The 8,828-nt window shown below is 44.9% G+C and overlaps 1 pseudogene; it reads right to left on the reverse strand.

Annotated features, from left to right (window-relative positions):
• Positions 1-6,152: 6,152 nt before the first annotated feature.
• On the reverse strand, positions 6,153-6,931 carry LOC135915938 (uncharacterized; annotated as a pseudogene).
• Between the last annotated feature and the right edge of the window lie 1,897 nt (positions 6,932-8,828).

The raw sequence follows: 8,828 nt of genomic DNA on the forward strand, positions 1-8,828 counted from the left end.
ATTGTTAGTTTACATGCAAAACATGGTGGTGGTAACAACGATATTGAAAATCCGGCAAATTCGTGGTCTGGGCCTAGGCCGCTCTCGAGTAGGTCCGGAGATCCTGTTTCCTCGCCGCTTCACGGGCTTGCTGGATGGCCCATAGTTGTTCTTGGAGGTTTGAGATTCGCAGCGCGGCCGCCCACCACGCCGCAGCTTTGTCTGGAGGCACTGCATTTCCTCTGCCTATAACCTCACATTCTTCGAGAATGTGTCTAAAACGCGTGAACCCTGCCGCATAGCTTGCAGTTATCGTCTGAATAGATGTCTGGATATATCCTCCTGAGATGAACGGGATTGCGGAAGGTCTTGATTTGTAACTGGCTCTGGTCTACCACTTGGGCCCTGTCGAGGGGTTAGGGTGAATAAACACGCCTGGAGTTCTAATAAAATTTTGAAATGTCACAGTACCTGGTCACTCTGTCCCTCTCTGTCCGTGCCTCCATTAGATTTCCGACCCCCAAAGAGGATCCTTCTACGCATAAGGTAATTATATTGTGGGAGACGAAAATAATTTTACCCGCCGTGGTTGCTTAGTGGCTATGGTGTTGAGCTGCTGAGCACGAGGTCGCGGGATCGAATCCCGGCCACGGCCGCCGCATTGCAATGGCAGTCAAATGCGAAAACACACATGTGCTTTAGACTTAGGTGCACATTAAAGAACCACAGCTCGTCTAAATTTCTGGCGTCCCCCATTATGGCGTGCCTCATAATCAGATCGTGGTTTTGGCACGTGAAACCTCATAATTTAATTTTTTTTAAGAAATTAATTTTAAGCTTCGGTGCAAAGGTTAAGATTCTATGCTGTGCTCCTGTCATTTTATCTGTATTTTCTCACTGCTATTATATGACTTCGTGGTTCATCATGTGCAATAGAATTATTATTTGCCAAAGTGTAAATCTCGTATGCAGAACATAAAGGAAGCTTGTGTGTTTGACAACTTGATTTATGCAAAAATATCTCGAATACTTGCTGTGGCTGCCTATGTGATTGTCTGATTGACATGCTCACTGAGAGAAATGAATTGGCCAGTGTAATTGTTATGGTTTGTAAGAAGACACAATGTTCTTATGTAGTTGCCTTGTTTGTCTTCCTTTAGCATTTCTTCATGACCTGTGAAATCTGTAAAACAACTCATCTATTAGCCTGAGTGGATATTTAGCGCATAAACTGCTTTCCTTTGTGCAAGTAGGTTGTTTTATTAGTATCATGATATTTTGTTATCTTTCTTTGGTTTACTAAAAAACGTCTTGTGTGTTTTGTTAGGTGGGTAACTTATGCAGCAGTTCATTGAGCAGCTCTACAAATAAGCTTATGCATTCCACTCATCTTTGTGTATTGGAGTTGGAGCAACAAACAGATTCACAGGAAGATGTAAACAGTGAAGTCGAATAAGGAATGTTTTGTGCTGGAGCCAATGTTGTGACAAACTCATCTTTGTCAACTAGTCCTCTTGTTGAAACACTGGCTGCAGCCAGAGGCCTCCCTAGTTTAGCTGATGTTTATCACTTGTAGAACAATCACTATTGTAAAAATAAGCAGGCTATAGAATAAATTTTATGTACAGTAAGGTTTCAACATTTTCTGTTAACCCAATGGAACAAAACCATTAAAAAATTTTCAAAGCTCAAAAAGGCTTGCATTCAAGTGTAATACTGCATGCAGAAAAGCAAAGTATTCAGGCAGCTGTCCTCTTGAAGCTTTACTTCACAATCGCAGCAGGCTAGCAAGCACCAAGTATGAAAGAATAAAAAACGCATTTGCACTTCTCGTCTGACGAAATTTACTGTGTTTTTGCAGAAATGAAAATCATTGAAAAGGAAGTGGGTGTTTACGTTGAGATATGAGCACGTAATCTGTAAGCCTCGTAAGCCTATGTCAAGTAAAACAACATGAAATCCTGAGAGATTGGGCTTTTTAAGTACACGTGTTATAATAGGAACACCAACCTTCTTCAGGATGATAAAAGCACTGTAGATCAAGGTCCTCCACGTAGTGGAAACATTGTTAAATCTGTTAAGATGCAAATGTGGGCAAGTTAGTAACAAATTTCTAACTTGCTAAAGCACATTACTGTCCTCATCGAACTAATAACTATAGTTTCTTGTACATGTGTCTTGATCACATTCAGCACAACATTATGCATTTTTATCTTTCTTTAATACATTCTGTAGCCCCTCAATGGATTCAAGATGCTAGAAACCTATGTAGAACTGCAAAGTGCTCGCCACTAGAAAAGACAAGAAGTCAGTTCCTGTGTTAGAAATATTTATTAGTTAGAGAAAGGCTAAAATTTAGTAGGAACATTAACATGCATGTTTTGAAGTTTTTATCCTACTCATTTTACAGTTGAAGCTAGCTTGCTTCTCAGGTTACTTGTACTTAGAATTAAAGCACAACAAAGGGATGAATGGCTTGCCGAGGCCTTATCCACAGAAAGTGGTCACTTTTCTCACTCTCACCCTTAGTGTTTGGGCTACGGCTGGTACTGTTGGCCGCATAGCAGCCAGTGTAGTGCCACTGAGTGTCATGTTTAGTGTTCGCGTAGACCGGGATGCGGTCTGATTGATTTAAATTGGAGTGACACGGTGATACGCGCTCATTGCTCAAGCTCCTATGCTTTATTCCAGGTTGCCAACCAAGTATTCACATTTGGCTAAATGCTGTTAATAGACACTACATTACCCTCCTTGGGGAAAATGAAATGAATGCGGACACAATGTGATTAGGGAAACCGTAAACGCAATACAGTTCGCTGTTGAAAGCCGTGAATGTCTCCTACGAACAAACAGTCACAATGTCAGGTTGCGAAATCAGAAAGATGGCGTGGAGGCTTTCTGTTTCTCTTTGGGTAGCGCTCTCTTGGAGAACTCTGGTGTAATGCAGGTGGTGCAGGATCCGGCACTGAGGTGGGTAGAGGATATATGATGCCATCACAGTCAAATGATGTTTTGGCTGGTGCTTGTTTAAGGCCATAGATTCTTTGAAAAAACTTGAGTTGCGCGTTATTACTCTATTTCCTCTCGATGCCTTGATTTGTGATCCATGAACGCTGACAACGGTATAAGGGTCTGGATCATAGTACGAAGTGAACTTGTCGTGCCTGTCTTGCTTGCACAAGACTCGCTGACCGACACAGAAGCGATGTGGTTGAGCATGCCTTCATGCATCAGCATGTTGTTTGTTGTATGCCCTTTTCTCGAGCACAGTTGTTTTGAACTTTGTTTTGTCTTCCGTTTCCGAAGCAGCTTCAACATAGCAAGGCAGAAGATTTCTCATCGGTCTGCCAAACAGCAGTTCATACGGTGATCTTCCTGTAGTTAAGTGTTTTGAAGACCTGTATGACATCAGGAAAGTGTAGAGCTCTACTTTCCAATCTATGTTCTCAAGCTGACTAGTGTGAACATGCCTTTTCAATGTTCTCATGAACCGCTCAGCTTCGTCATTAGCTTGAGGCCACAAAGCTGTGATCCGATGATGCCGAAATCCTAATTCTTTTGCGAATGTAGCAAACTCTTTGCCTTGGAATGGTGGCCCATTGTCACTTTTTACCTGTGCAGGGATTCCAAACTGGCAAAGCACTTGTCGAAGGGAGGGAAGCACACTGTTTGCACTTGTGGAGTGTACGACTTGTACCACTGGGTATCATGAGAAGTCATCTAACACCACCATGGCATACTTTCCATCTGGAAAGGGACCACAAAAGTCGACTGATACTTCTTCCCAGGGACCACTGGGTAGTTCTGTCATGGCAAGTGGTTCTTGCTTTGCTTGTGGAACAGCTGCTTGACATGGTAGGCAGCTTTTAATCAAAGTGTGCACGAGCTTATCCATGCCTGGGAACCACACTTTTTCTCTTAACATTTGTTTTGTTTTCACAATCCCTTGATGGCCCTTGTGGGCAAGTAGCACTGCTTGTTTCTGCAGAGTAGCGGGAAGAACTAGGCGTGTTCCTCGAAGGACGATGCCCTCGGGCGTTGTTGTTAGTTCTGTTTTTATAGATGCAAATGGCTTCAGTTCAGCTGAGACCCAGCTGGTGAGTGTGGGGTGCTGGATAGCACTGATAAGTGACTGTAGCTGCTGGGTCTGCTTTCGTTGCATCTGCGACTTCTTGAACCGAGAAGGCCTTTGGGATGTAGTGGCGCTGGATAAAGTTGACATACTCATTAGGTACTTTGTCGATGCGGGCACACATTTTCGTTTCAGGAACTGGATGCCTGGCAAGATAATCGGAAGGGTTACTACTTCCTACAGTGTGTTGTACAACGAACTTGTACTGTTGAATGCGTAGAGCAAGGCGCTCAATGCGGGCAGATGGTGATGATCTTGGGTTTCCCAGTATGCTCACTAAAGGCTTGTGATCAGTCAGCAAAAGGAAGTTGACTCCACAAAGGTAAAGACGGAAGTGCTCCATGGCCCATACAGCTGCGAGCATCTCACGTTCAATTTGGGAGTAGCGACTTTCAACTGGTGTAAGCGCTCTACTTGCATAAGCTATCACTGCAATGTCTTCACTGTCACGCTGTGTAAGGATAGCACCCAGTCAATGTGGACTTGCATCTACCACCAATTCTGTCGGTTTGGATGAGTCAAAGTAAGCAAGGGTGGAGGCATCGGACATGGCTTGCTTTAGGCTCTCAAGAGCATTTTGCTGTCGTTCTGTCCACTCCCAGACAACATCCTTCAGTGTCAGTTCACGTAAAGGCTGTGTGACGTCAGCAAGATTTCTCAGAAATCTGCCTGAATAGTTGATTATTCCTAGCAGGCTCTTCACTTCTTGTGGCGATTCCGGTGTTTTAATCTGTGGGAAGGCTGCTATCTTCTTAGGATCAGGACGAACGCCATCAGCTGAAAAATTAAGTCCAAAGAAGTTCAGTTCACGTTGATGAAAGTGACACTTCTTTTCATTCAGTGTCAATCCAGCTTCTTGGAGTCGCTGCAGAACGGCTTCCAAGGACAAGTCGTGCTCCTGTTTTGTTTGCCGAAAAACAAGAATATCATCACTAACATTCAGGGCACTGGGGATGCCATTGAGCACTTGGCGTATGGTGTTTTGAAAGATTTCAGCTGCACTGCTGATGCTGAAGTTCAGTCGTTTGTAGCGAAACAAGCCAACATGAGTTGAGAACGTGGTGAGTTGCCTTGAGGAAGGGTCAAGTTCCAACTGATGATATCCATTCATTAAGTCAAGATTGGAGAATATTTTCGCTCCATTTAAGGCAACAATGCTGTCATCCACTGTTGGGCACAAATGTCGTTCCCATTGAATGGCAGTGTTCACAACACGCATGTCAATGCAGATCCGAATTTCATCAGGCTGATGCGGTTTAGGCACAATAACCACAGGGGACACCCACGGTGTAGGTCCTATGGCTGGCTCAATGATGTCTTCTGACAGGAGGCGTTCAAGTTCTTTCTCTGTGGCGTCACGTAAGGCAAACGGAATACTCCTTTGTGGTTGTGCAACCGGTGGGACAGTGTCGTCCACAAAAAGATGAATGTGGTGGTTTTTGAGTTTCCCAACTCCACTAAACAACTTGGGGAATGCTTCCACGATTGACTTGTCACCTTGATGCTCATTAACTTGGTATGTGATCTGAACAAGCCCCAGGTTGGATGCTGCTGTGAAGCTTAAGAGTGATGCACAGTTTCCTCGAATGACAAAGATGTCTTCTTCAATGCAGTTATCTTTGTATCTCATTGTGACAGAGACTTTGCCTAGAAGTTCAAGCGTAGATGTTGCTTTGTATGGGAACACTCTGACGGATGTTTCCTGGAGTTTCACCTTTAGCCGATAGCTCTCAATGTCATTTTCACCAAGAATTGACACTGTTGCACCTGTGTCGATTATGAAAGTGACTGGCACATTGTTGACAGTGACAATAACTTTTGGAGATGGGCCTGCCTGAGGTGAGGTCATGGCAACGAAAACATACTCGCCACTGCTTGAACTGGTGTCACAGGTGGCAGCGCATTCTTTGGTGCTAGAACTCTTCTTACTGCAGACTGATTCCTGTTTGGACCATTGTCACAGTCCACTGCTTGTACCATTTGTCTCGTTGAACGACAGAATCGTGCAAAGTGACCAACCTTGTTACATGCCTTGCACGTCTTACCCCATGCAGCACAACTTGATCGTCCGCCTTGGTGAGGCCACTTGCCACCGCAGTTGCGACAATCTGCTGATGAGACACGAGGTCGTTGCGGTGCATAGGTTTGTTGTGGCATCTGTCGGCTGTTTCTTTGGTGGTGGCCATGGTGCTGCCCTTCTTTGTGCACTGCGAGCACCGCAGCATTGCTATCGACGTTCTTTTTTATTTCGGATACATCCCGTTCGACATCCCCGAGCATTCTTCCTTGTTTAAGTAAGTCTGGTAAAGTGAGGGAATGAAGCATTGCGTATTTGCGAAGGCGAGACGACGTTGTGGCGAGAATTATTTGGTTCTGGACTTCAGCGTCGACGTTCCCGAAGTTACAGTGGCGAGAGAGCTGCCGGAGGTGTGGGTAGAAGGCGTCCAGTGGCTCACCAACGTTTTGCTGGGCTTGGCGAAATTTGTAGATCGCAAATGTCGAGTTCACTCGCGGGGCGAAGTATGCACTCAGTTTCGCTCGTGCGGCATCGTATTCTGGCGTCGATGGGCTCTGCGTGGTCTGGGTCGAGCTTGTAGCTGTTGTAGCTTGTGTAGGGTAGTCGGGGAGGGAGCGAAATATGTCGTAGACTTCCTCGCCGACGTAGTGCAGGAGGAGCGCTTTATTGCGTGCCTCTGCCGTGATATCACACGCTAAAAGAAAGTTCTCGAACCTTTCTATCCACTTGGTCCATTCGTGACCAGTATTGGCGTCTGTGGCGCGAAGGTCAAAACTTGGGAAGGGAGGGAGCGCGTATGCCATGGCTGCGATTGCCGGTTGCCGCTTGCTGCTGATGGATGATACGACGGAATGACTTGGTTTGGCACTCACATGGGACCAAGTAACACTTCTGACACCATTTTAGTGTTCGCGTAGACGGGGATGCGGTCTGATTGATTTAGATTGGAGTGACACGGCGATACGCACTCATTGCTAAAGCTCCTATGCTTTATTCCAGGTCGCCAACCGAGTATTCACATTTGGCTAAATGCTGTTAATAGACGCTACATCATGTGCCGATGCGCAAGTCTTTTTTAGCACGTGGACACTCCCCCCACGAGCTTCTTCGATGTTGTCTTGACGAGGGCTGAACAGTGAATGAGCCAGTTCATCTTGAAATTTTATAATTGGCGTAGAGTTTCCTTCAACCATGCCACGAATGTTCCACGCATTAATGATGGCACTTCCAACAAGCAACTCAACAGCTGCCTTTCTGTACCACTTGAGTCCTTTTCTAAGACAGTTGTGGTATAACGTCATTTGGTCACTATAGTCGACGCCCTTTTTAGTGCATTGTAGTCAAGAACGGCCTGATGTTTCATGATTGGTGCACCGTCCCCTGTTTTCTTCCTACTGTCCACCCTTGTTGTTTTATATTTGGCGACAGATGTGAGTATCAGAACAGGCCTCTTGTCCATCCACTTCAGTGCCTTCACTCCATCTTTCGACTGAAGTCTGGTAACACTGCCATTTGCTACCTTTACTTCAGTGACATCTTTTGGCAGCCCCTTCCTCACTGAGCGAACTGTGCCAAAAATGAAAGTGTCTTCCTTTAGAAGGTCAAGAGTGAGTGGCAAGCTCATGTAGAAGTTGTCTACGTACAGCGGGCACACGACTTCCTTGTAATTTTGCAGGAGTTTCAAGCATACATCATCGGCGTGTCCGATGCCAACTGTTAAGTCACACTTTCCGGCATATACATCAACCTTTAGCCTGTAACCGTCTTTGGTACATGCATTCAACAGCCTGACTCTGTAAGAACGAAAGTCTGCCACGCCATGGCACTATTGTTTCATCTATCACAACCTCCTTTCCCGGCTCAAGCACAGTGGCAAAAAATTTGGTTCAATTTCTCTATCAGAGGATGGATTTTAAAGACATGATCCTGCAACTCTGCAACCAGTTAATTGTCCGCAAAATGCCTCATATTTTGACGAATGAGTTCAACACCATACAGGTTACTTTTTGCCCAGTAGTGACTCAGATAGGAAGATGGACGAGATCAATACAAATTGGTATTTCAACAAATGCTTTGGTTTTTTGGAGATTGGTTTCCATCCAATTTTTCAACTGTGATTAAGATTTGGGAGTAGGAAAACGGAGGAGACCAATACAAATCAGTATTCGAATAAATACTTTCATTTCTTTGGCATTGGTTTCCGTCCAATTTTTCAACCGTGATTTAGATTTGGGAGTAGTTGACTTCAACATTCGTTGTGTGAACCTGTTTGTTTCATTGACCATCATTTGCCAAATGTCATCCGTAATAAACAGTGAACATAAAGATGGGGCACAATGGCTAGATGGCAACTGAATGATAGTGGCCGGCCTAGAGTGCGGTATCACACTAGGCGAAGTAGTTGCTGCCGGTGTCCATTTCTCTAGAGATGGGCTGAGAGAAATGAGAGCATCGTATCCTGAAACATTCACCTCAGAATCATCAGTCAGGTCCGACTCTCCATTCGACGTGCTGGCTGAGGTCTGTGCAAGATGGTTCGTAAACACTATCTTTGTCACTGATTTCACTGTCTGTCCACGGCTGAACAACTGACACTGAAGCACTTGACTCATCAGCTGGTGATCGCAAAGTTGCTGGTGCATTCATCTGGCCCAAAACGAAGTTTATTTGTTTCCTCTGCATTGTGCTTTTTTTGCATCC

The sequence above is a fragment of the Dermacentor albipictus genome, chromosome 3, assembly GCF_038994185.2.
Source record: "Dermacentor albipictus isolate Rhodes 1998 colony chromosome 3, USDA_Dalb.pri_finalv2, whole genome shotgun sequence".
Taxonomy (NCBI): domain Eukaryota; kingdom Metazoa; phylum Arthropoda; class Arachnida; order Ixodida; family Ixodidae; genus Dermacentor; species Dermacentor albipictus.